The 27,785-nt window shown below is 44.6% G+C and overlaps 1 long non-coding RNA gene across 5 annotated transcripts in view; it reads left to right on the forward strand.

Annotated features, from left to right (window-relative positions):
* Positions 1-4,257: 4,257 nt before the first annotated feature.
* LOC310667930 overlaps positions 4,258-27,785 on the forward strand; it is a 30,721-nt gene continuing 7,193 nt past the window's right edge. The window contains exons 1-3 of one of the 5 annotated variants that reach the window (XR_014506436.1): positions 4,259-4,426; positions 7,309-7,524; positions 8,825-9,463. This is a non-coding gene — a long non-coding RNA (uncharacterized lncRNA). Of the gene's footprint in view, positions 4,427-7,308; positions 7,560-8,824; positions 9,464-27,785 lie in introns of those variants that run through there. The other 4 variants (XR_014506437.1, XR_014506434.1, XR_014506435.1 and 1 more) reach the window with 4 other exon arrangements.

Genomic DNA, 27,785 nt, shown 5'->3' on the forward strand with positions numbered 1-27,785 from the left:
CCCTTCCTCCACCTGCTGCTTCCCCCCCCCCAGCAACCATCTCCCCCAGTGGCATACGGTGATATGTTTTGTAGGAGAAGATTTACGGCCAGAGGTGCCAGCTTGCAAGGGCGAATGTGGGGGCGCCAACATCCTGACCTCCTGGCGTTGCGCCTCCCTCCCTAAGCTGGGCAGAAGCTTCCGTCTCAGGACAGCAGTACCTCAGGGACTGCCTCTTTCCCTTTTTTTAAAAAAAACCCCTGTCTTTATTGATTTCAAATATCATCCTATATATATATTACAAATAGTTACATCAAAATTAAACACAAAAATATAATAGAAAGAAGATAAAGAAAATAAAAATAAAAAGCAAAAAAGAGTTAACAATAAGAAATGAATATTGGTTATAACATTCTATCTTTTCTAATAAAGTCTTCTGAAAGAAACTCCCAATCGTTCTCGTTGTACTTTTTCTATTGTCTTAATTTTATTGCACAGTTTCTTTTATAACTTTTCCTGTATATTCATCTAGTATATTTATTTCATTTGTTTACTATATACAAGTATCATTCAGGTCTCCTAGGATAACATCATTATTACAATATAATCTTATATATTCTTTGAATAGTCTCCATTCTCTGAAAATTTTTTGATTTGGGGCTCCTCTGACTTTTCAGGTCAGTTTTGCTAATTGAAAGTACTCTAGCATGAGCGATTGCCAATCTATTATTGTAGGTGTTGTTTCACATTTCCAACTGGCTATCAGTATTCTTGATCGCCTCTTTCCATATGAACCTACCTGGACCCTGAGATCATCTTCGGAGGCCCTCCTTCGTGTTCCTCTTCCTTGAGAGGTCTGGAGGGTGGCAACACAATCAAAGAAGAATGGCAACTTAAGTTGATGGAATATGCACAACTTGCAGATTTAAAATATAGTATAAGAGAACAAGAAGAACATACATTTAAAAAAGATTGGAAAACGTTGATTGAATATATGGGAAATAATTGTGTACGGCTGAAAACGCCGGCAGCATTAAGATAAATTCAACAGTGTAAATAAGTTTTGATGGATGCAATAGTGGAATACTGAATGGTATAGTTTTTGTAAAATATGCAGGGATTTGCGATATGTAAAATGAACCATGGACAGAGAAGAAGGGAAGTCCTTGAGATCTTATTAATGTCAAATGAGAAAATTTAATAAAAATTATATATAAAAGAAAAGTTGTTTTGGCGATTTCTGCCCGCACACTGCAGTATTCCGGACATATGACAACCCTATTTATAGCATGTGCACTCTTTGTGTTGATTGCCAAATTCCACATTCCTGCCATGGCTGTGTCCACAACGGCATAATAAGCAGATGCAAACACCACAGAATCTTCATATAGTCCTCAGCAGTGGGTGTGGATTTCTTTTTTTCTTTTTTTGAAAGATATTTATTAAAATTTCAACATATTACAAAAATAAGAAAAAGAATAAAAAGAAAAAGAAAATACAAAGTAAAAACAGTTAAAAACAGATCAGTCTTTCCATATCTTATCTTTCATTTGCTTGTTTCCCTGACCTCCTCACACCTCCCTTTCTTGTATTCCAGTTCAATTAGTTAATTCAGCAAATCCTTTCCCTCTTTGATTTTATCTTAATCTTTTATCTTAATATATTATAGCTTTAGATTATCACCTGTTAACAATCCATGATTTGATTGCCAAATTCCACATTCCTGCCATGGCTGTGTCCACAACGGCATAATAATCAGATGCAAACACCACAGAATCTTCATATAGTCCTCAGCAGTGGGTGTGGATTTCTCTGCCATTTTACAAAATCCAATAATGAAAATGAAATCTCTGGGCCTCTGTGTCTGGCTACCTTGACTGCATGCTGATTGCATTTCCTGAATGATGTCATTGGGAGAAACGCACACCACTCTCCTAATCTCAGCTGCAGCATCTGAGGGGCCTTCGAAACTTTCCATCTTCCAAAGTCACCATTATTCCCAGCAGCATCCTTCGACTGCAGCACCGACATATCCTCGGCGATATAACAAAAGATATATGACCACTTAGAGGAAGGGTTTACACAAGAAGACGGATTTCTATTGCTCCCCAAACATCCAGCATCATCTGTTACCGTAGGTGACCTTATACATCGTCCGCATGTGTGGCTCCTCTTAGTCTCGACGATGAATCATACTTCCCTCAGAAGAGGAATGAAGCTGCATGGGAATGAGAATGGCTTTGCAGGCCTTCCGTAGCGTAAGCGCTTTCCCTTAGAGCTCTGTTTACCACGTCAGGAAAGATCCAAGAGCTGGCTTGTTCATTTTGTTGTTTAGTCGTTTAGTCGTGTCCAACTCTTTGTGATCCCCTGGACCAGAGCACGCCAGGCACTCCTGTCTTCCACCGCCTCCCGCAGTTTGGTCAAACTCATGCTGGTAGCTTCAAGAACACTGTCCATCCATCTTGTCCTCTGTCGTCCCCTTCTCTTTGTGCCCTCCATCTTTCCCAAGATCAGGGTCTTTTCCAGGGAGTCTTCTCTTCTCATGAGGTGGCCAAAGTATTGGAGCCTTAACGTCAGGATCTGTCCTTCCAGTGAGCACTCGGGGCTGATTTCCTTCAGAATGGATAGGTTTGATCTTCTTGCAGTCCATGGGACTCTCAAGAGTCTCCTCCAGCACCATAATTCAAAAGCATCCATTCTTCGGCGATCAGCCTTCTTTATGGTCCAGCTCTCACTTCCATACATCACTACTGGGAAAACCATGGCTTTAACTATACGGACCTTTGTTGGCACGGCTTGTTCATAGAGGCCAAGAATATTGTTGCGATCATTGTTAGGATGAAGAGAGAGACTTTTCTTGCAGAGCCTTGTGCTGGGGAGATAGAAAGGGGAGGATATGAAATTTGGGCAGGAAACTGCAGACATTGAGCGCCAGTTGGATCTAGCCAGGACCCCCAACTTTTATTGCCAATGAATCCTCCAGGCACTCTGCCTCCCCTATGGCATATCTAGCTAAACTTGAAGTCCCAGCTGTCCTTGAAGGCTGATGTAGGAAGATTGCTTATGTGGAGAGGCAATGCCCCTGTGACTCTGGACAAACAGAAACAACAGAGCATATGCTTCTCCAGTGTCTTTAGTATAGAGACATTCGTACTAGCCTCCTCTTACCGTCACAAACCAAGTGAAATACTATGAAAATCCCTGAAACGAGAAGTAATTAACTGGAAATGACCGCTCCCCGCTTAAAACAGGGGGCGCCCTTTGCGTGGACGCGCGCAACCCCTGGATCTGGAGCGGCTCCATCAGCATAGGCTTGGCTTTGCCTTCCCTCAGGTGGGATACCTGGAGGTCTCCGCCTACCTCAGTCAGTTGTCCAATCCCACCTGGGGGAAGCGTTGCCAAGGAGACCAGGCCAGGTAGGGGAGGGATTACCTGTCCACACAATAGAGGGAATCCTCACTTGGCTCCAGAGCTTATTATCTTGTGGAAATAAACTAAATAATAAAAATCAAAAAGCTTCAGGGAAAAAATTAGAAAAACCTAAAATAGAACAAAGCCTTAAGGAGATGCCGGCTACAAACCTCATTTCACTGAACTATTCAGTTTCTTCAGAAGGAAATAGAAAAATCATAAACTTTAAATGACCAAAATTCAAAAAAAGGGGGGTGGAACGCCCAAAAATTCTGAAGTATTATAATCCTAGCTCAACCTAGGTAAAGCAAAGCGCAGTAATAAAGGATTGAGGACTCAAAAGTACAGTTTCTAATACCGAATTTACAAAAAAGGTTTGAAAACCTAAATGGCAAGTTTTAAACAAAGCCCAACTTGAAGAAGGTAAAGCACAGTAATAAAGGGTTGAAGACTCAACTGTGAAAATTCTAGTGTTGCTTCAGCAGTAACATCTAGACCATGGGAGCGTTTCATCCCTGTTCTTAAATTTGTTTAAAATCTAAAACAGCTTATCTTGTATTCCTTTCTTTGAATTTGTGCCATTTAGGTTCTTAAACCTTTTTGTAAAAGCAGCACTTTCTGAACACTCCGTATCTTTGGGGAAGGTGGGAGTGAATGCTGTCCAGAGACTGTGAATCTGTCCATGTGAGAGTGAGGGTAAAAGCAAAATCTTTGTGACATCAGCCATCACTACACCAATCTGCACCCTAATCTCTTTTCATCCCATGCCTTAAGTGCGCTGGTTGCTAGGCAGGCAGAGTTTTCTGAGCAGAGGGTGGGTATTGGCCACATTACTGTTGATGTCACAAAGCCATGAGTATTGGGTCAGGTGTTTGTGACAGAGGAAGCAGCAAAGTGATGGAGACAGCAACTGTACAACAGACCTCAATGGGCAGGGTGTGAGGATGCAACCCTAAGCGTCAGAATTGGCAGAAAGAGGGTGCAATTGGGTGGCTGAGAAAGGTGGTGCTTTGGCTAAGTGCAGGACCAGCTCCAGGTATGAAGAGGCTTGAGTTGAGTGGTCCATTGGTGGCCCCTGGAAGGCTCACCTGGTGATGGGGGTGGTAGGCAGCAGCACTCAGAGCAGTGCCCCATATGATGTCAGGAGCATTGTGGGAAAGTAAAATGGCTGCTAAAATCAGGCTGTCAGACAAAGACATGTTATTTTAAAGGGGGGATGGTGGCCAGGGACCATTATCAGCAATGGGGTCTGCTGGGATGCTGTCAGGCTTCAGGGAATTGGCTTTCTCCCCTCGTGGCAGTAGATAAGAAGATCAAAGAAAGGAACGTCTTACCAATTAGAATCTTTAATCATCACAGTGAGAGAACAAAGAACCCATCTCCTAGAAATGGCGGTGCTCCCAATTAAGGGTCACTCCCCCTCTCCATCCCTATTAATCTACGTCACTCTTGGAATCTGAGCTTGTACCCTTTGTTCTTTCTGTTCTGACACTTTCTGAGCTCTTCTCGGCTTTGGGGAAGGGTGGGGTGAATGCTGTCCAGAGACTGTGAATCTGTTAACCCTCTCTCTTCCAGTGTTTCTTCTTCTAGCTGTTCCCTATCTAGTATTTCCCAGCTTCTGCCTTCTGAACTATGCCCCTCTGCAAACCACTGTTCCAAATCTTTACCATCCTCCTGCTCATCGGAAGATTCAGGATCAGGAGCAGGAGGTGGCTCCTACCATTCCTCCTCAGTGCAGTCCTCCTCAGCACGGTCCCCGACACACGATCACAGACTAGGACTTGTCAGGAGAAGCAATGGAAGCTGCAAATCTAAAACTGAGCAGAGAAAAACAGAGCTCAGATGAACGTGTGGGAGGTTTCCGAATTATTTGGGGGAGGCACAATCTCCAGGTGAAGAAGGGCTTACACCCTTCCATTTGGTGATGGAATTAAGCAGACAGAGGAGAGTTCAGATGAGTGAAATGTCGCCACAACTCTAATCAAAGAAAGATGTTCAGAGCTTTCTGGGAATGCTAAATTACCTGGGGAAATTAACTTATCCACAAACGCAACATCTCTAAGGAAACCTTTGGCATATAAAAACGAACGATGCCAGGATGAGCAAGGGGAGAAATCATGAATTACTGTCAAACAACAATGTACAAGAGCTGGTATTAGTTTTCTGCTCCAGATTGGCCCATCAAAACTTCAACTGATGTGTCACCGTCTAGGACGGGAACAGTATGTCTACAGAAACATGATGCCTTCTGCCAGTGGGGTATTCATCTAAATCAATTACTGACACAGAAACAAGATACACATATTGAGAAAGAGTAGATGGGAATCTTGTTTACTGGTGAATGCTTTCATCAACATATATCTAAGGCCAGACTTTTCAGGTTGAAGCAGACCACAAGCCCTTTATAGCATTGTTCAGAAAACCCCTGAATGACTATACCTTAAGGACTCAAAGAAAATCAGACTGCACAAAAGTATTATTTGGCTGTAAGCAATACATCCAGTAAATTTATGTTTGCCGCTGATGTCTTTTGCAGAACTATAAATCTTACTTTGAAGGCAAAGGGGAGGGGGGCTTATTTTGAGGGACAGAATTATTAGATTTGTCAAAGCACACCTAGAAGGAAATAAAAGAATAAAACAAATCAAGGTGGAAGCAGAGGAACAGAAAACAAAGCAACAGAAAAAGGCTCATTGAGAATGGAAAATTCAGGCCATTCAGGAGTAGCCAGAAGAACAAGATGCCATGTCAGAGACCACATTTGCTTTGTTGGGGGAAACTTTCATATTACCCAAGCTGGCATGCATGTACCCAGTCTGTACATGTACGTTTTCCCTAACAGGACAAGTTATTATAATAGATAGATGATAGATAGATAGATAGCCCTATACCCACAGGTCTCTGCCTTTCTCTCTCTCGGCTGAAATGTTTATTTGTTATGCGTTTTTTTTTATAAATTTATTTGATTTTACAAATGTAAATTTATTGCGATTACCAAAGGTAAAGGGACCCCTGACCGTCAGGTCCAGTCGCGGATGACTCTGGGGTTGCGGCGCTCATCTCGCTTTATTGGCCGAGGGAGCCGGCGTACAGCTTCCGGGTCATGTGGCCAGCATGACTAAGCCACTTCTGGCGAATCAGAGCAGTGCATGGAAACGCCGTTTACCTTCCCGCCGGAGGGGTATCTATTTATCTACTTGCACTTTGACGTGCTTTCGAACTGCTAGGTTGGCAGGAGCAGGGACCGAACAACGGGAGCTCACCCCGTTGCGGGGATTTGAACTGCCAACCTTCTGATCGGCAAGCCCTAGGCAATACCAAGTACACATCCATAAAAAGAGATTTCTCAGAATCTCAAGACTTCCCCCCATCCCCTCCATGGGTCCTATTGTCAACATTTCCAACTGCATATTATTTCATATTTTGCATCTATCCATATTGCCCATAGTATTTGTTACATTACAAGTGAAGTTAAAATCCTGCTAATGTTTTCATCCGCTTACAGTGGTCTCCTAAATAAATAAAAATTATTTCTTAAAGCTTTTGTCTTCTTGGTTTCTGAGTTTTCCGCTCAGTTTTGCCATTTTGGCGTGGTCTAGGGACTCTTTCTTCTTTCCATCTCTGGGCTAGTAACATCCGTGCTGCTGTTGTCGCATACATAAAGAGTCTTTTTTGCTCCTTTGGGATGTCTGTACCCACAGGTCTCAGGGCAGTTCACAAGATAAAATCACGATATCCACCCCTGGCATGTAACAGCCCTCCTAGAAGGTTACACAAGAGGGAATAAGGCCCTCAGACTGAAAAAATATTTCCTGCTTTTGGTTTCTTGGACAGGTGGAAATGATATACATAGGTGAGGGGAACTTAACCCTCCCCGTCCTCACATACCACATTCAATTACCCTCCCTTTTCCCCCAGGTGAGTTCTGATATCAGATGAGAACCAGGCTGAGAGAAAATTGTCTGAAGAGACAGGGATGTAAGGCAAAGGACCAAAACCCAGTGGTCAAGAACCAATATGGCTGCCTCACCCATGTCTACTTTGGCCCTCAGGGAAGAAGCACCCGTGTAGAATTTCTCCAGAACCTCCATTCGACTTCATAACACCGGTTACTGGCAGGCATGGAACTGCAAAGTCCTTTCACTTGCCGTAAGAGAAGGAAACGATAGGTGCAATTTCACCGATAGATATAAAGTGTATATAGTAAAGTGTATATAGTCTTTAGCAGAAGGATGGTTGGATAAATATGTCAAGTAGAATTATATTACTGTTAAGAATTACTTCCAGGACATTTCAGCTCATACCTCAAGCCTTCATCAGCTGAGGTAAAATGAGTTGAAATGTTCTGGAAGTAATTGCTAGCAGCGCTGAAGAGATAAGAGTATAACTTCACCTGACAGGGCTAATCTCAGCGGACGCCTCCATTTGCCAGCCTTTAATCCTTCCTCAGATGAAAGGAAAGAAGACATCTATGGTCCCAGGCAGGAGTGCAGCTGATAGAGAAGGCTTCTGGCTCTCCCGAAACATCCTGAGGGAAAGTCTGGCCCAGATTTTGGATGTCTTTGTCAGTCTTGTCAAAAGAAGAAGAAGAAGAAGAAATTGCTTTCAGAACAGTTATGTCATGCCACCCTGAACATGTTGAGATTTGTAGACTGGAAGAATTGGGACCGCCAGATTGTTTCCAGGAGGCATGTTCTTTTGTCACTACACTCGAAGGCAGGGAACAGCTAGAAAGGATTGCCTCCCTCTCATGGGGCATGGACAACTTCCCTTGGGGTGAGCATCGATGCACCAGAGTTTCTGCTTCTAAAACCTGCACTGCTTCCCCAGGCATGCTTCTTTAGGGGTTTCACAGCTCCAAGGTTGTGGAATTTCCTCCTGTGCAACAACCTATACATTTGGCTGGCTGCAGGGGTGTCAACTTGAATAAAATATTGGGGGGCAGGTAGGCCCCACCCTGCATTTGAATCCCATTTGAATGGCAATACCCATAAACTTTCTTGGGGGGCCTAATTTCATAATTTTGTCTTTTCTTTTCATTTCATTTCATTCTTAAAGAAATCAGCCCTGAGTGCTCACTGGAAGGACAGATCGTGAAGCTGAGGCTCCAATACTTTGGCCACCTCATGAGAAGAGAAGACTCCATGGAAAATACCCTGATGTTGGGAAAGCTGGAGGGCACAAGGAGAAGGGGACGACAGAGGACGAGATGGTTGGACAGTGTTCTTGAAGCTACGAACATGAGTCTGACCAAGCTGCAGGAGACAGTGGAAGACAGAAGTGCCTGGCGTGCTCTGGTCCATGGGGTCACGAAGAGTCGGACAGGACTAAACTACTAAACAACAACAAATTTTCACCAGATGAATGTTGGAGGGTATGGGATTAGGCCCTCTGGTAGACCTAGATGCCAACTCTGTCCCCATATCTACTCTAGTACAGTCGTACCTTGGCTCCCGAATGCCTTGGGCGTCAAACATTTTGGCTTCCGAACGATTGAAAACCGAACTTCCAACAGGTGAAAATTCTACAACTGAAATCAAGTGAAACATGTCCATGGGAAATCAGAGACACAGAGAGACAGACAGAGAGGGAGAGGGAGAGGGAGAGGGAGAAGGAGGAGAGAGAGAGCCATGCTTACCAGGCATTAAAAAACCCCCACAGAAGAGCTTTATCCCATGCTACTAAAATGCTAACTAAGGTTCTGTGAAAGCAAGGGATAGGTAGCTTGCAAGGCAGACTCTAGCAATGCCAAATACCCATTAAGATTAAGGGCTGCATTAAGATGAAATATGAAAAGTGCACATCAGGTTAATGAAATTATCCAACAGCTACTCTCCATAATGAAACACCCTACCTGCCTCTCATCAATCAAAGGCCACCTTTGTGCGCCTCCAAGTCCTGGAAGCAGATTCCTCTCTCTATAGCCTTATGCATGATAGAGCCGAGGGGAACTACCGAAGAAATATATTGAGGTGGAAACGTAGGCCAGACAAACAGAACCAACCAGCAGTCATGATGTAAGCATGGAATGGTAAATGAGGAATCTTCTGCATTAAAAAAACAAAAACAAAGAAACTGATAATTCTTCCCAAAGGGCAACTGATAATATACTTTCTTGGGGAATAGTTTGGCTCAGTCTGTCTATGATGACCAAGCAGTTTTCCAAAACTCCACAAGTGTTCAGTGTAGCCTAAAGGTAAAGGGACCCCTGACCATTAGGTCCAGTCGTGACCGACTCTGGGGTTGCGGCGCACATCTCGCTTTATTGGCCGAGGGAGCCGGAGTACAGCTTCCAGGTCATGTGGCCAGCATGACTAAGCCGCTTCTGGCGAACCAGAGCAGCGCACAGAAACGCTGTTTACCTTCCCACCGGAGCGGTACCTATTTATCTACTTGCACTTTGACGTGCTTTCGAACTGCTAGGTGGGCAGGAGCAGGGACCGAGCAACGGGAGCTCACCCCGTCGCGGGGATTTGAACTGCCAACCTTCTGATCAGCAAGTCCTAGGCTCTGTGGTTTAACCCACAGCGCCTACTGAGAAGTATATATGCTAGACACCACAATGAGAACATGGGCTGCCAGATATTCTGATGCTAAGACTTAGACTAGTGTCAATGTTATCCACCACCTTCTTTGGCTTCTGAGATTTCACCAGACATTGTCCGAACACTGCTCTGCATATCTTTCTATCCATAAGGGTTAGACACTTTTAAAAAACCCACACGCACCAAAAACTGTGGTTCTCAGGAAACTGAATTCTTCAACCAATTCTATTGGCTGCTCATTTTCTGCCCTCCTTACCCTTCCCACAAATCAAGAACATTTAAAAGAAGAGTTCCACTGCCCTGATAATGACCCTGTAAGGCAAGTTGGTGATGACACGGGTGCTAGCCAATTCACATACCCTGCACAGTCCAGCTAACCACACTGTAAAATTGCAGGATTTATTTTTTTTTAAAAAAAAGCTCTTAACAGGAGACCGAAAAAAGGCATGTTTGTACTGGACTGTGTCTCCTTCTCTTAAAAATTACATCTGTTTTCACAATTTGGTCAGATCCCCTTTCCGCCTAAGGTCTGAATGCATGATGAAAGACTTAAATAGACCAGTGAAAAAGGAACTCTTCAGACTTAGGAAACTCTGAATTCACAAAGTCAAATGAGACAAGGCTGGGATTTGCTCGAAGCTCTGTGAGTGGGTGCAACTGTCTGCCACCACCATACATGACCGTATATAATGCGATTACATGGCTGCCGGATTAGCCACATAATTGTCCTTTTTGATTTTGCCGCTTTATAATTGTGCTCTTTAACAAGACAGGCTTTCAGAGGAAAGAAAAAGGATTAATCCTTCTCCTCCTTTGGGCTGAGAAAGTAACCTTCAAAATGTGATCTCAAAAGTAAACCATTTCTCGGAATAATTCCTGAATCGGCAGAGAAATAAATGCAAACGACTTGGTGCTTAATTTTGAAAAAGGAAATTCTCATCTAAATGGAAGTGGTGCCTTTTGCGCCTTATCAAATGCTGGAGCAGGAAGCAGCAGCAGAAGAAATTGTCTATATGCAACTGGCAGCAGGATTTCTGGCAGGAGACATTCCTAGTCCTACCTAGAGATGCCAGGATTACAGCTGGGACCTTTTCCGTACCAAACAGATGGTGTAAAACTGAACCACGGCCCTTCCCCACTCTCCGCATGTTCAATGTGACTGTTTTCTCTGTATTAGCCCATGCGACCCACAATTAAAAACCACGGCATCCAAACCATGGATATTCCTGGAATGAGCAATGGAAAATAGTTTCCATCTGCTGAGTCTTCATGAGTTCTCTCCTGCAACGGGCCTGTTGCATTTCTCTATTGGTTGGGAGGAGGTAGTTTTCCCTTCGCTGGCAGCCCACCTGGTTTCTATGATGGGTGCAGAGGAGGGTCATCTCTCTTTTGCCAGCCTGCTCACTTGTCTGCATGGACTTCCATGTGAATTCCTTGTCACTGATGGCTCCCAGGCAAATGCTTAAGCCTAAAGGTAAAGGTAGAGGACCCCAGTCAAAGGTAACTATGGGGTTGCAGTGCTCATCTCACTTTCAGGCCAAGGGAGCCGGCGTTTGTCCACAAACAGCTTTCCAGTTCATGTGGCCAGCATGACTAAACCGCTTCTGGCTCAACGGGACACCATAATGTAAACCAGAGCGCACGGAAACGTTGTTTACCTTCCTGCTACAGCGGTACCTATTTATCTACTTGCACTGGTGTGCTTTCAAACTGCTAGGTTGTCAGGAGCTGGGACAGAGCAATGGAAGCTCACTCCGTCACATGGATTCGAACCGCCGACCTTTCAATCAGCAAGCCGAAGAGGCTCAGTGGTTTAGACCACAAAGCCACCCGCTTCCCTTAAGTATAAGGCTGCTTTAAGGCCCACAAGGCTGAATTCACTCCTGTGAGTGAATGCCAAGTGGAGTCATGCCAAGTAATGAAATTCTAAGAAGTCCTTTTTATTCCACACAAGTGAAATGTCCCTTTGCTAATGTAACCATTCTCAAAGGGTTAGCAGTGTCCGTCTACGTTGCAGGAAAAGCAACAAGAGTCTTGTGGCACCTTAAATAGTAACAAATGCATTGTGGCATAAGATTCTGTGGACTAAGGTCCACTTCATCAGTCCAGGAACGGGGGACCTGTACCCCCTCCAGAGAGCCAGTGTGGTGTAGTGGTTAAGAGCGGTAGTCTCGTAATCTGGGGAAGCGGGTTTGTGTCTCCGCTCCTCCACATGCAGCTGCTGGTTGACCTTGGGTCAGTCACACTTCTTTGAAGTCTCTCAGCCCCACTCACCTCACAGAGTGTTTGTTGTGGGGGAGGAAGGGAAAGGAGAATGTTAGCCGCTTTGAGACTCCTTAAAGGGAGTAAAAGGTGGGATATCAAATCCAAACTCTTCTTCTTCTTCTTCCCAGATGTTATTGGATTCCATCAGTTCCAACCAGAATAGCCTGTGATCAGAGATGATGGGTGCTGAAACCAAACAAGGTCTGGTGGGCACAGGTTCTCCATTCCTGCTCTAGTCCATGAAATACCATATATATCAGGGTTGGGGGGCCTTTGGCTCTTCAGATGTTGCTGCATTTCCCATCAGCCTCAGCAAGCATGGCCAAAGGGATGATGGAAGTTGTAGTTTTGGAACATCTGGAAGGTCAAAGGTTCCCCATACTTGATACGTACCACCAGTGTCAAAGCAATGATTCTTCTTCAACATCAACTTCGTTGGACTGGTCATGTTGTGCGGATGCCTGATTATCGTCTTCCAAAGCAACTACTCAACTCCAAACTTCAAAACAGTAAGCATAATCCTGGTGGTCAACAAAAGAGGTTCAAAGACTCTCCCAAGGCAAATCTAAAAAAATGTAGTATAAACACCGACAACTGGGAGACCCTGGCCTGTGAGAGCTCCAGTTGGAGAACAGCCTTTACCAAAGGTGTCATGGGCTTTGAAGATGCTCAAACTCAGGATGAAAGGGAGGAATGCGCTAAGAGGAAGGCATGCTTGGCAAACCCTTGCCGTGATCAAGTCCCACCTCGAAACCTATGTCCCCACTGTGGAAGAACGTGTGGCTCCAGAATTGGCCTCCACAGTCACTTACTGTTAAAACCGTGTTTATGGAAGACAATCTTACTCAGCTACGAGTGATTGCCAAAGGAGAAGCCGTATCACAATAAATTAGTTAGGTGTCACAAGATTCTTTGCCATACTTCCTAATGTATTTTTTTCTCTTAAATTTTGTGCACAAAATTAGGAACAAATTAGGCTTAAGGAACTCAGAATGTCTGATATATAATGCAGCTGCCTTGTAGTACATGGAAGCAATGGCCCATTCAGCGCTGTTCCTAGATTGAGTCACTGATTTGGGGTCGCTCCCAGCCTTATTATCTGAAGTCCTTTGACAGGAGATGCCATTGATTTAACTTTTTGAATGCCAAGTATGCGCTGGACTGCTGAGCTATGGCCTCTCTCCAGCCACTTGCTCTAGAGTTGTGCCACCACCTTCAATAAAAAAGGCATGAAAAGCATCCTGGGGCAGTGGGAGGGGGGATTATAGTTTTACAATGAGCAAAATTCTCGAGGAATTTTACCCAACAGGGTCTATTTGCATTTGAAAACCCTAAAAAGCAATGCCCCCAAGTCCTGGAGGTTTAACTGCCCAGGGTCCCTTTTCTTATGCAAAACTGGCTCATAAAACAGATGTACATTGCAGCCATAAATGAAAGGCAAGGGATTGCTAGCAATAGGATGTGAAATTAAGCAGTGAGAATGTAAAAAAAAAAGGGGGGGAGGATAAAGGATGAAGAGCCAGATGCTGTTTCTTATAGAGGGGTTTCAGACAATGACTCCCATTTTAGTGTCTTGGGGAAACTTATGAGAATAGTGTCCTGGGTACACAGGGCTGTTAATCTCACAGTTCCTGAGAATTTCTACCAAATCCACAAGCTTCCAAAGCTTTGCCGGAGAAGCACACCAAATACTGACCACTAGTGCTTTTTTTCTAAAAAAAATAATGTTTAGGGGTACTCTCATTTTCTTACTCATATTGAAATACTGCCCCTCAATGAGGCCATACTTAGATTCACAAAATGTTTAGGGGTATGCGTACCCTTGCATCCCCCCAGAAAAAAGAATTGCATGCATGTAAACAGCATGCTATGAGTTTTCAGTTAAAGGAAACAAACACTGCAATATCAGAGGGGGGATCTTGAAAGACTGCAGAGTTTGCCAACATTTTATTCCCATTTGGGTTTTTCCCCTTGGATCATTTCTCTCCCACTTTCACAAAGAGATAAAAAGAGAGAACACACACACACACGGCCGGATTTATGTATAAGCTAAAGAAGCTATAGCTTATAGCCCCACTCTCTTGGGGGCCCCCAAAAAATGCAAAGGGGAAAAAAGCTGGGTGTAAATTTCCAAAATATAAGATAAAAAAACCAAACAAAATAAAATCTACATACAGCAACAGTGTTGTGTATGGAGTTATTAGGCCCATAAATTACGAGATAGCATACAGTGGTACCTCGGGTTAAGTATTTCATTCGTTCCGGAGGTCCGTACTTAACCTGAAACTGTTCTTAACCTGAAGCACCACTTTAACGAATGGGGCTTCCTGCTGCTGCCGCGCCGCTGGAACACGATTTCTGTTCTCATCCTGAAGCAAAGTTCTTAACCTAAAGCACTATTTCTGGGTTAGCGGAGTCTGTAACCTGAAGCGTATGTAACCTGAAGCGTATGTAACCTGAAGAGTCTGTAACCCAAGGTACCACTGTATATTCAACACAAAAAACAGTGACAATTTGTTGTTGACAAAGGACAGCTGGACATATAAAGGATCCCATTACCTTCAGTAGCTTAGGGCTTCATCAAACCTAAATCTGGCCCTACACACACACACACACACACACACACACACACACACACACACACACTTTCCTTTTCCGAGGGATCTAGGTAAAAGTTAGACCCAGCAGAATTTATCTGAGCCTTGGAAAGCATACAGAACTGAAAGAGGAAATGGGGAAGAGTGCCACTTTTCCAACTTCTTTCCGCTCTACTTACTTTTCAAGGGAGAAAAAGGTAACCACGTTCACTGCATTGTGACCCAGAGGGCAGTGAGTGGAGGGGCTCAGAGGCTTCATGGGTGTCAACAGAAGATCTCAAGAGTGCCCCTACACCCATGGGCACCACATTGGCAAATGTGGTGCTAATTTTTAGTTACTCAACTCGTCTCGAAAGAGAATACAGTCAGTAGAAAAATCCACAGCTGGGCAAAAGCTTTATTAGAACCAGCCAGAATGTGGCAAAATAGTGGCAAGCTTTCAAGTTCCCCATCAGACAAAACATTACATGAAGCAGAAAAGAGAGGAGAGAGGAGGAAAAGGAGGAAATTTTTTTAAAAAGCATCCTTATCCCCATCTCCTGCTTCATGTAACATCTTGCTTGATGGATATTTCTGCAAAATTCAAAAGCTTGCAACTATTTTGTGACATTTTGGTTGGCGCCAGTAAAATTATTGTCCAGCTGTGGATTTTGGAGGATTTTCCACCCGCTTATGGACCAACACAGCTACCTTTGCTTTTTATGTGGCTTCACAAAGTTATGAAGGGGGTGAAAAGCCTCTTCCACGAGGAAAAGGTGAAACATCTGGGGCTTTGCAATTTTGGGAGAGGGAGTGTACAGATTGTAGAAACAGTGACATTCTTCCCCATCTCTCAAATATTCCCAGTAGCCCAATAAAATCAGTTGGCAGTAGGTTAGGACAGAGGGACCAAAGAAAATATGTACACATTCACTAAACACTTAATGAACCTATGGAACACACCACCACAAATTGTGGAGACGGTCATAAGCTTAGATGGTTGAAAGGAATGAGTTAAATTAATGGAGAGGTAAGCTGTAATATTTAAATGGAGCCTTCATTTTCAGAGGCAGAAAACCTCTGAGCTTCAGATGCAGGCAAGGGTGAGCTGTGGCCTTCAGTCCCTACTTAGGGGTTTCCCATAGGCTGGCCTCTGTTGGAAACAGTGTACTGGACTAGGCAGAAATAAACATTCCCAGCTGTCCTTGGAAAGGCAGTGTCCTGTTCTGACTCATGCCTGGTTGCTGAGAGATAAATATTAGGGGATTGAAAGAATGAATCATCAGCTGTTGCCAAACCCGGGTTACGCTAAGGCAGGGTCCTTATCTGAGCTGCAATCCTTGCCTCGCTTTTACAAATTATGCTTCATAGTTTCTCAAAGTCAGTATGCTGCTGTTTTTAAAGATCCACACACAAACCCACACTGCTGCAACTGCACACTCTGTTTTTGTTTAGTCGTTTAGTCGTGTCCGACTCTTCGTGACCCCATAGACCAGAGCACGCCAGGCACTCCTGTCTTCCACTGCCTCTCGCAGTTTGGTCAGACTCATGTTTGTAGCTTCGAGAACACTGTCCAACTATCTCGTCCTCTGTCGTCCCCTTCTCCTTGTGCCCTCCATCTTTCCCAACATCAGGGTCTTTTCCATGGAGTCTTCTCTTCTCATGAGGAGCCCAAGGTATTGGAGCCTCAGCTTCACAATCTGTCCTTCCAGTGAGCACTCAGGGCTGATTTCCTTCAGAATGGATAGGTTGGATTTTCTTGCAGTCCACGGGACTCTCAAGAGTCTCCTCCAGCGCCATAATTCAAAAGCATCAATTCTTCGGCGATCAGCCTTCTTTATGGTCCAGCTCTCACTTCCATACATCACTACTGGGAAAACCATGGTTTTAACTATACGGACCTTTGTTGGCAAGGTAATGTCTCTGCTTTTTAAGATGCTGTCTAGGTTTGTCATTGCTTTTCTCCCAAGAAGCAGGCGTCTTTTAATTTTGTGACTGCTGTCACCATCTGCAGTGATCATGGAGCCCAAGAAAGTAAAATCTCTCACTGCCTCTATTTCTTCCCCTTCTATTTGCCAGGAGGTGATGGGACCAGTCCTAGCAGCACACAGAAACGCTGTTTACCTTCCCACCAGAGCGGTACCTATTTATCTACTTGTACTTTGACGTGCTTTTGAACTGCTAGGTTGGCAGGAGCAGGGACCGAAGAATGGGAGCTCACCCCATTGCGGGGATTCGAACCGCCGACCATCTGCTCAGCAAGTCCTAGGCTCTGTGGTTTAACCCACGGCACCACCCGCGTCCCTGCGCCACCCATATCCCTATCATGAAGCAAATGCAACACAAGGTATGACTGTATAGTGTAAAATTGAATATATATTTTTAATAAAAATAAATAAAAAATAAACCTGCAGTGAGTTGTGTTGTTTGAATGTTTTTGCATGAGGGAGCAACCTGAGATATGATAATGAGTGCCTTGGTAAACCATGGTTTGGAGCAACGTGAACTAGTAGCAGCAACCTCAAGCTTCCATTCTCTGCTGAGAAGATTTGAGGCTTCCAATCCCACTTTCCCTTTTTATTAACCATGGCTTCCTTAAAAGCCAGATAAGCCCTACTTAAACAGAGACCATTAGCACAGCAGGGAGAACTTCCTTCCCTGTTGGATTCCATTCATTTTCAACTTACAGGGAATTTTTCTAACGTGGGAGAGCGTTCAGAAACGATTTCTCCCATCTGCAACCCCCTCTGCTACCTAAGAACATATTATCACCACCGTCCATATGTAATTTGCTATGTCAGTCCGTGAGTTAAATTATTTTTCAAGTGGCTTTAAAATAAGCAGGGCTGGATCATGTTCAGACAAGTCAATGCAGTTTGGGCATGCAACGGGAGCGATAAGAAGCACCGAGACCTCCTACTGCAGGATATGAGGTGACAGTTTGGGCGAAAGGAATTTCTCCCCTTGGACAGTATTGCAAAAGAAGCTAGGAGGGTTTTGCATACCTCAGAAGTATCCGGGACTGAGCAATGCAACAGATTGCATGGACCTGTTCTGAGCAAGTCTAGCACATTCAGATCCCACTGCGGGTATGTGTTGGATTTCGGGTGCGGCGAAAGCAACTCTCTCATGGTAGTATAGAGGCGCCACTCCTCCTTTTTAACTGGATCTGTTCCTGTGCCTTTAGGAGAAATGGAACAAGAGAAGCTTTTCCGTAGCCCAGAAATGGAAGCAAGAAGAAATTCTGATGAAAGAAGAATGCCAGACGAAAATAATGGACCCTGCAGAATTGGACAAAATGACAGGAAGGATTCGAAACCTGCGGGAACAGAGATTTACAGAAGACTGGAAGAAGTATACAAACTATTTGAAGAGCAATTGTAATCAACAAATTGCGCTAGTAGGACTACAAGAAGTTTTGTAGGGAGAAATATATGAAGTGCTCCAAAGTAGATAAAGAATAGAGATATGGGTTTTGAGTTTTAAATGTAACAGGGAAAATAAGAAATGTATACTAAGAGATTAGATGGGGAAATTTTCAGACTGGACTGATGGAAGTCAAAATATTGAATAAGATGTAAAAATATGTGTAATTACTGTTGGAAATGGTATGTCAAAAAAACTTTCACACACACACACACACACACACACATGTATGTATGTATGTATGTATGTATATATGAGAAGCTTTTCCAACCATTTAGGCCTGCACAATTTACAGCCCTGGAAACCAAATTCTGCCTACCAGCTGTGTAATGAGGCAAGCCAAGGCACAACATTGCATTTTTCCTTTCCATCTATGTTCTCAGAGTACAAGTTTACAATCTCTTGCTCCTCAGGTTCAATGGCTGCTATTCCAGGATGCAAGTTTTCAAGGCTGCAATATTTACAGACCATCCAACTGTCCCTATTTTCCAGGGATGTACCTGATTTAGAGAAGCCGTCCCAGTTTCTGATTTGATCCTGGGATGTCCCACTTTTCCTTCGGAGTAATGTTGCAGGGTATGGAGTTATCCAACCCCCCAAGCTGTCAGAAGGCAATCCTGTATAGGAAAGCTTTAAAAATGTTTAATGTTCTACTGTGTTTTTATAGATGTTAGAAGCTGCTCAGAGTGGCTGGGGCAACCCAGCAAGATGTGTGGGGTATAAATAGTAAAATTATCCTTATGGAATGGGATGGCCTATTTTCATTGGAGAAATGTTGAGGTTATGTAAATGATAATAATAATAATAATAATTTATTATACCCTGCCCATCTGGCTGGGCTTCCCAAGCCACTCTGGGCAGCTTCCAACACAATATTAAAATACAGTAATGCATCAAACATTAAAAGCTTCTCTTAAACAGGGCTGCCTTCAGATGTCGTCTAAAAGTCTGGTAGTTGTTGTTCCCTTTGACATCTGGTGGGAGGGCCTTCCACAAGGCGAGTGCCACTACCGAGAAGGCCCTCTGCCTGGTTCCCTGTAACTTGGCTTCTTGCAGTGAGGGAACCGCCAGAAGGCCCTCGGCGCTGGACCTCAGTGTCCGGGCAGAACGATGGGGGTGGAGACGCTCCTTCAGATATACTGGACCGAGGCTATTTAGGGCTTTAAAGGTCAGCACCAACACTTTGAATTGTGCTCGGAAACTTATTTAGTCAACTAACAGAGAATACGAACCTTCTATTAGTTGGGCAGCAGGGATTTATAGTGCATGTGCTAAACACAAGAATTTAGATTAAGTAGGCATACAGAGTTTTAGATAACAAGCACTTCCTAAAACCCTGGGTGAAAGACAGCACCTTAGAAGTGGCATTCCTCCTCTGTCACAAAACTTGGAATGTCTCTTCTAAGATGGTACCAGTGTTTGCAGCATCTAAAAAGCACCTCAGAACAATTAAAGAACAATAGCTTTATTCATATGCAAATTTAAAGCGTATGTACTCATCTAATTTGTAGGGACGCGGGTGGCGCTGTGGGTTAAACCACAGAGCCTAGGACTTGCCAATCAGAAGGTTGGCGGTTCGAATCCCCGCGACGGGGTGAGCTCCTGTTGCTCAGTCCCTGTTCCTGCCAACCTAGCAGATCGAAAGCACGTCAAAGTGCAAGTAGATAAATAGGTACTGCTCCAGCGGGAAGGTAAACGGCGTTTCTGTGCGCTGCTCTGGTTTGCCAGAAGCGGCTTAGTCATGCTGGTCACATGACCCGGAAGCTGTACACCGGCTCCCTCGGCCAATAAAGCAAGATGAGCGCCGTAACCCCAGAGTCGGCCACAACTGGACCTAATGGTCAGGGGTCCCTTTACCTTTACTCATCTAATTAATCAATTGTTTATGCATCATTCAGTTAATCAGAGATTTCTTATAAATTATAGGTTCTCTAATCTAGGAAAACAGCTTGTGGGTGGTGCCTTTTAGTTTTACCCAGCAAGAGTGCCAACTACCCCACTAAAATAAATTAAGCCATCCCTTGCACTAGGCTGATAAAATATTTACTTCTGTTTGCTTTTATCTGTGGGAAGTGTTCGTCGCTATCTGTCATTACCCCTTTCTGAGATCCACTTTGGGAAAGCCCTGGCAGAGTTGATATTTCATTTATTTATTTTATCCCAGGGCAATAGTTGCCCGAGAGGCAACAAATCTAAGATGGGGATAAATCAAGAGGAGATGTTGAGAAATGGGGGCGAGAAGCATGCAGCGGTTTAACACAATGGGGGTTTCTGCAATAAGTCAATTCTGTTCTTTTCATTTTTAAAAAAGCTGGTATGTGCTATTCCCACATTCGCCCAATGCCTATGCATATTTAAGTACCGCAGGATTAAAGCATTGGGGAAACAAAAACGGGTATGTGCCAAACTGAATAGTCCAGCAAGCTTCAATGAAAGCAACATATATTTGGTATTTCAGCCCAATTTGAAAGTGCTCCGGCAAAAAAGGTAAAGGACCCCTGGTGGTAAAAGTAAAGGTAAAGGTAAAGGGACGCGGGTGGCGCTGTGGGTTAAACCACAGAGCCTAGGACTTGCCAATCAGAAGGTCGGCGGTTCAAATCCCCGCGACGGGGTGAGCTCCCTTTGCTCGGTCCCTGCTCCTGCCAACCTAGCAGTTCGAAAGCACGTCAAATTGCAAGTAGATAAATAGGTACCGCTCTGGCGGGAAGGTAAACGGCGTTTCTGTGCACTGCTCTGGTTCGCCAGAAGCGGCTTAGTCATGCTGGCCACATGACCTGGAAACTGTACGCCGGCTTCCTTGGCCAGTAAAGCGAGATGAGCGCCGCAACCCCAGTCGGTCACGACTGGACCTAATGGTCAGGGGTTCCTTTACCTTTAAAGGACCCCTGGGCGGTTAAGTCCAGTCAAAGGCGACTATGGGGTTGTGGCGCTCCTCTTGCTTTCAGGCCAAGGGAACCAGCATTTGTCCACAGACAGCTTTCCAGGCATGTTGCCAGCATGACTAAACCACTTCTGGCACAACGAGACACCATGACAGAAACCAGAGTGCCCAGAAACGCCATTTACCTTCCCGCCGCAGCTGTACCTATTTATCTACTTGCACTGGCGTGCTTTCAAACTGCTAGGTTGGCAGGAGCTGGGACAGAACAATGGGAGCTCACTCGGTCACAGGGATTCGAACTGCCAACCTTCCGATCGGCAAGCCCAAGAGGCTCAGTGGTTTAGACCACAGTGCCACTCGCTCCTGTATGGGAAAGTGGCAGCCATCACTAAAATTGTCCGTGGGCACAATGGAAAGGAAAACAAAAGCAGACCTGGAGTTATCCATCCCAGGTGGTGAATGGGAAGCAGTTTGACAACAATAGCTATTGTGTGCTACATCTGCTCTGCTATGAGAAACTGCTCTGAACGTCATCTCTATATAAGTGCCAAATCATGACTGCTAAAGATGCAGATCAATACGACCATCTCACCTAAGGGTCGGAGGGAATGCAAGGAGTTAGACTCATTGATTGAGAAAACTACAAACAGATGATTTGGGTGGATGATCTCAGAAATTACAACCCAGACGCTGGTTCCAGAGGCTGCTTTGGCCATCTTGTCTACACATATCCTTCGGAAGAGTTCTGCATACAGACTGGGCCAACTATCTGCTAGCTGTGGCTCATAGGGAGCTGGCCCAACACTGGAAATTGCAGGAGGGTTTTATGCTGGGAGGCTGAGTGACTAGGATTTGGCAAAGGGAACTGCATGCGAAGCTTGCTCGGTGTGGTAGAATTAGCCAAGGGATAATATCCCAGGATCACTTTATAGTAGGGTTACCAGATGTCCCCGTTTCCAGGGGACAGTCCCCGGATTTGTGAATAAGTCCCCGGACAAATTCCATCCCCGGAATGTCCCCGGATTTCATCTAATGTCCCCAGGAAATGTAGCAGCAGCAGCAGTCTCAGCAGCCCAGAGCAGTTGGCTCTGGCTGGCTTCAGGAGCTGCTCAGAAGTCCCCATATGATGGTGGTACAGGAGCTCTAAGATGCTACTAAGGTGGCTGCCTCCAACTTCTCTGACCCCAGCAACTAAGCTGTGAAGGGAGGCTTCATGCTGCCTATCAGAGCTTGTGTGGAAGCAGGAGGGGGCAGGGATCTATTGGTTAGGAACGGGAAGCTTCCCTTCCCAACTGAGGGATCCCCGCCCCTTCCTGCTTGCACACAAGTAGGAATGGGATTGGGGCTGCTCCAATGGGAAGGGAGGCATCATGATGCCTGAGCGATCCCTGCCCCCTCCTGCTTGCACGCAAGTAGGAGTTGGGATGGCGATGCTCTGAAAGGCAGTGTGGCAATGCTTCCCCACCAACGCCATCACCGAAGAACCAGCAACTCAGGGGCTGCCCAGGCTCATGGAGAAAGCAGATAGAAACCTCAGAGGAAGTGGAAATGTGGTGGTTGAGGTTAAGGCGGTGGCCGCCCCTCTGCCACTGCCATCGCTGCAGCGTCAACATCCCAAACGTGTAGTAATTAATTAATTAATTAAAGTGTCCCCGGATTCATTGAAAAAAAATCTGGTAACCTTACTTTACAGATACATGGGTGCTTTCCATTTGATGCCAACACAAGGAGCCAGATTCTGCTCTGTGAGCCATGCAATGACTTAAAAAAACAACCTAGGTCTTAGGGGGAAGTTAATAAATGTTATCAATGCTTGCATGTTGAAATATAATTATAGAACAACTATCGATGTTCTCTACGAAGGGGATTGTTCATTTATTTTTATGATTCTTCTGTTAAAAAAATTAAACAAACGCTCTTTGGTGGGGGGGTGGGGAGAGAGAAAGAAATAACATTTGAACAGACACATTGATTTGCATGGGTCCTGGAAGGAACCGGGAATGCAAAATGAAGAAACAGCATAAATAGGCCAGATCATACGCTGCTGGGAAAAAAAAAAACTTCATTTTGACACCCTGAGAAGTTATTAGCAACTTGGCAGGTGAGATGTGTTTATTCTTGGCAGTGTCAATTTAAATACACTCGGGGGAGCGTGGCAATGCCTTTGCATTTATTTACCTCGCTTTGAATTTACTGTCCTTTAGGTCTTGCAATTTAATGGCATGTCTAATTGGGCAAGAAAATCAACACGAGAAAGGACTGGTGTTCTGTGTGCGCGCACTAGTGCAGAATTCAGCTGCTTCCTGCTTTTTTTAAAAAAAAAAGAAGGAGGAGGGAAAAATTCAACTGGCACACAGGAGAAACCGGCAACAGAAAATGCTTGACTGCTGTGTGACCTGGAGCTCCTCTGATAGAATCATAGAATCATAGAATCATAGAGTTGGAAGAGACCACAAGGGTCATCGAGTCCAATCCCCTGCCAAGCAGGAAACACCATCAGAGCACTCCTGACATATGGTTGTCAAGCCTCTGCTTAAAGACCTCCAAAGAAGGAGACTCCACCACACTCCTTGGCAGCAAATTCCACTGTCGAACAGCTCTTACTGTCAGGAAGTTCTTCCTAATGTTTAGGTGGAATCTTCTTTCTTGTAGTTTGTATCCATTGCTCCGTGTCCGCTTCTCTGGAGCAGCAGAAAACAACCTTTCTCCCTCCTCTATGTGACATCCAGTTGACATTCACTCAACTGGCCAAGAACAAACCCCTTTGTTGGCAGGGTGGCTGGAACAGTGGGTGCAGAGGGACGGTGCAGGGGGGAAGAGCTGAGGGAGGAAAGAAGCCTGCAAAGAGAGGGATGCAGCTGCAGATGGAAAGAGGATGGAAAAAGCCAAGCAAGCAAGCTGGTTGGGATGGAGAGAGGCTCTGGACAGCAGAGCCAGAGGCTGGATGCAATTCTGGAATTGTAAAAGGGTCGGGGGGGGGGGAGTCCTCATTACCTTCTTCTTCCTTTAAAAAATAATAATTTTTATTTGATTTTACAAATAAAAGTTTATAACAACCCAAATCCACATATAGAGAGATTACTCCGAATCTCAAAACTTCCCCCCATCTCCTCCACGGGTCCTATTGTCAACATTTACAACTGCATATTATTCCATATTCAGCATCTTAAAAAGCAGAGACATCACCTTGCCAACAAAGGTCCGTATAGTTATAGCCATGGTCTTCCCAGTAGTGATGTATGGAAGTGAGAGCTGGACCATAAAGAAGGCTGATCGCTGAAGAATTGATACTTTTGAATTCTGGGGCTGGAGGGGACTCTTGAGAGTCCCATGGACTGCAAGAAGATCCAACCTATCCATTGTGAAGGAAATCAGCCCTGAGTGCTCACTGGAAGGACAGATACTAAAGCTGAGGCTCCAAGACTTTGGCCACCTCATGAGAAGAGAAGACTCCCTGGAAAAGCCCCTGATGTTGGGAAAGATGGAGAGCACAAGGAGAAGGGGACGACAAAGGACAAGATGGTTGGACAGTGTTCTCGAAGCTACCAGCATGAGTTTGACCAAACTGTGGGAGGCAGTGGAAGACAGGAGGGCCTGGTGTGCTCTGGTCCATGGGGTCATGAAGAGTTGGACACGATTAAATGACTAAACAACAACAACATTATTCCATATTCTATATTCTATATTTTATATCCATCTTATCCATAGTGTTTGGTACAATACAAATGAGATTAAAATCCTGCCAATGTTTTCATCTGCTTGCAGTGGTCTTTTAAATAGATTATGAGTTTTTCTCATCCTTTTTTAGAGTTTTGATCCTCTTGGTTCCTGAGATTTCAAGTCAGCTTTTCCATTTAGGTGTAGTCCATCAGCTTGGTTTGCCCTTCCTGTCTGGTAGGGACTCTTTCTTCTTTCCATCTCTGAGCCAGTAGCATCTGAGCGACTGTTGTTGCATATATAGTCTTTTCTGCTGCTTTGGGATATCTATAATTACTAATAAAAAAGCTTCTGATTTTTTAACAAAAGTTGCTTGAAGCATTTTCTTCATTTCATTATACATCATCTCCCAGGATGTTTTTTATTACCTTACACAACCACCACATATGATAAGAGGTATCTTCTTTTTCCCCCCAGTAGTGATGTATGGAAGTGAGAGCTGGACCATAAAGAAGGCTGATCACCGAAGAATTGATGCTTTTGAATTATGGTGCTGGGGGAGACTCTTGAGAGTCCCATGGACTGCAAGTAGATCAAACCTCTCCATTCTTAAGGAAATCAGCCCTGAATGCTCACTGGAAGGACAGATCCTGAAGCTGAGGCTCCAATACTTTGGCCACCTCATGAGAAGAGAAGACTCCCTGGAAAAGACCCCGATGCTGGGAAAGATGGAGGGCACAAGGAGAAAGGGACGACAGAGGATGAGATGGTTGGATAGTGTTCTCGAAGCTACCAGCATGAGTTTGATCAAACTGTGGGAGGCAGTGGAAGACAGGAGGGCCTGTCATGCTCTGGTCTATGGGGTCATGAAGCGTCGGACACGACTAAATGACTAAACAACAACAACATATATCACCTGATTAAAAGTCTATTGGTTTTACCAGTATTTTTAAAAAATTAATATTTTATACTGTTTCATAGAAACAGTTAACTTTTGGATGTGCGCTTAACTGCAAGACTGTCTCACATAAATAACCTTCTTGTTCATCAAAATCCCCATCTGAATGTTTTTGAAGTCTGCCTGCCAGTTTGGATAAAGAGGCTGAGCTGTGTGTATGTAGAAAGCTGGCATATTTTACACCTTGGGACGCTGGCAGCATTATAGAGTTTTCAAGCCTTTTATTGTTTCTTGTTCAGATAGGAGGTTGTTTTAAAAAAAGAAAAGGAAAGCTCGTGTTACTTTTTAAACAAAGAACAAGAGAGACATTAGCCCTGAGGGCTTTCAGCGAACACCAAGCACTACAGATCAAGGAATGCCAAAATGCAGGAAGAAAACAGCATTTTTATGGCGCGTTTTGACAGTTATTGCTGCTGTTGGCCCAGAAGGGGAAAAAAAACTTTAGAAACATTTAGAAACACAATGCTATTTAGTGAGATTTATATAAAAAGAGCAGATTCTGCTCTTTTGCTCAACCTGGGCCAACCCTGCAAGTCATCTGTGGCCAAGACAAAAGGAAGGATTGCTCTCATACTTACTCGTCTAGACAAACTCTTATGCATACTCTAGACAAACTACCATATTTTTGCTCTATAAGACTCACTTTTTGCCTCCTAAAAACTAAGAGGAAATGTGTGTGCGTCTTAGGAGCGAATGCAGGCTGCACAGCTATCCCAGAAGCCAGAACAGCAAGAGGGATTGCTGCTTTCACTGTGCAGCGATCCCTCTTGCTGTTCTGGCTTCTGAGATTCAGAATATTTTTTTTCTTGTTTTCCTCCTCCAAAAACTAGGTGCATCTTGTGGTCTGGTGCGTCTTATAGAGCGAAAAATACAGTACTTACCCAATTGATAGGAGTACTTAGCAGTTAAGACAGCCCTTGTGATATACAGACCCTGCAGTATAATGGTGGGTATTTGTTTCAACTCAAGACCCTCGATTATTTTTCCTCCTGGCAACTCCTTGCTTTGGAATTTTGCTTGCCCAATGCATGTGTCTTCATAGCTCTCCATGGGCTAACTCTGTTCCAAGTTTTCCAAACCTGGTAAAAAAAAAAAGGTAAAGGACCACTGGACGGTTAAGTCCAGTCAAAGGCGACTATGGGGTTGTGGTACTCATCTCGCTTTCAGGCCGAGGGAGCTGGCATTTGTCCACAGACAGCTTTCTGGGTCATGTGGCCAGCATGACTAAACTGCTTCTGGCACAACAAAACACCGTGATGGAAGCCAGAGCACATGGAAACGCCATTTACCTTCCTGCCACAGAGGTACCTATTTATCTACTTGCACGGGCGTGCTTTCGAACTGCTAGGTTTGCAGGAGCTGAGACTGAGCAAAGGGAGCTCACCCCATTGCGGGGATTCGAACTGCCAACCTTCTGATCGGCAAATCCTGACACAACAGGTTTGGCTTGGTGGCTTGTTCTCAAGGAGACAGAACAACCCATCTCCTACTCTGCCACCCTGAGTTGTTGGCTTTGAGTGCCCTGAGTTGTTCTGCAGCTTGTATTTGTTTGTTTGCAGCCAGAGAATTTGTGTGGTTTAGCAGCTGAAGTGCTGGATTAGGGCCAGGGAGACACAGCTCTGAATACCTACTCGGCCACAAAATGAAAACACATCAAGCTAGACACAAAGGCAAACTGCTTAAGTATCATCATCATCATCAGGGATGTGTGTGGCGCTGTGGTCTAAACCACTGAGCCTCTTGGGCTTGCTGATCAGAAGGTCGGCGGTTCAAATTCCTGCGATGGAGTGAGCTCCAGTTGCTCCGTCCTAGCTCCTGCCAACCTAGCAGTTTGAAAGCACACCAGTGCAAGTAGATAAATAGGTACTGCTATGGTGGGAAGGTAAATGGTGTTTCCGTGCGCTCTGGTTTCTGTCATCGTGTCCCATTGAGCCAGAAGCGGTTTAGTCATGCTGGCCACATGACCTGGAAAGATGTCTGTGGACAAACACCGGCTCCCTTGGCCTGAAAGCAAGATGAGCACTGTAACCCCATAGTCGCCTTTGACTGGGCTTAACCATCCAGGGGTCCTTTCCCTTTTACCACCC

Source organism: Podarcis tiliguerta, assembly GCF_965153285.1.
Source record: "Podarcis tiliguerta genome assembly, chromosome: 17".
Classification (NCBI taxonomy): Eukaryota; Metazoa; Chordata; class Lepidosauria; order Squamata; family Lacertidae; genus Podarcis; species Podarcis tiliguerta.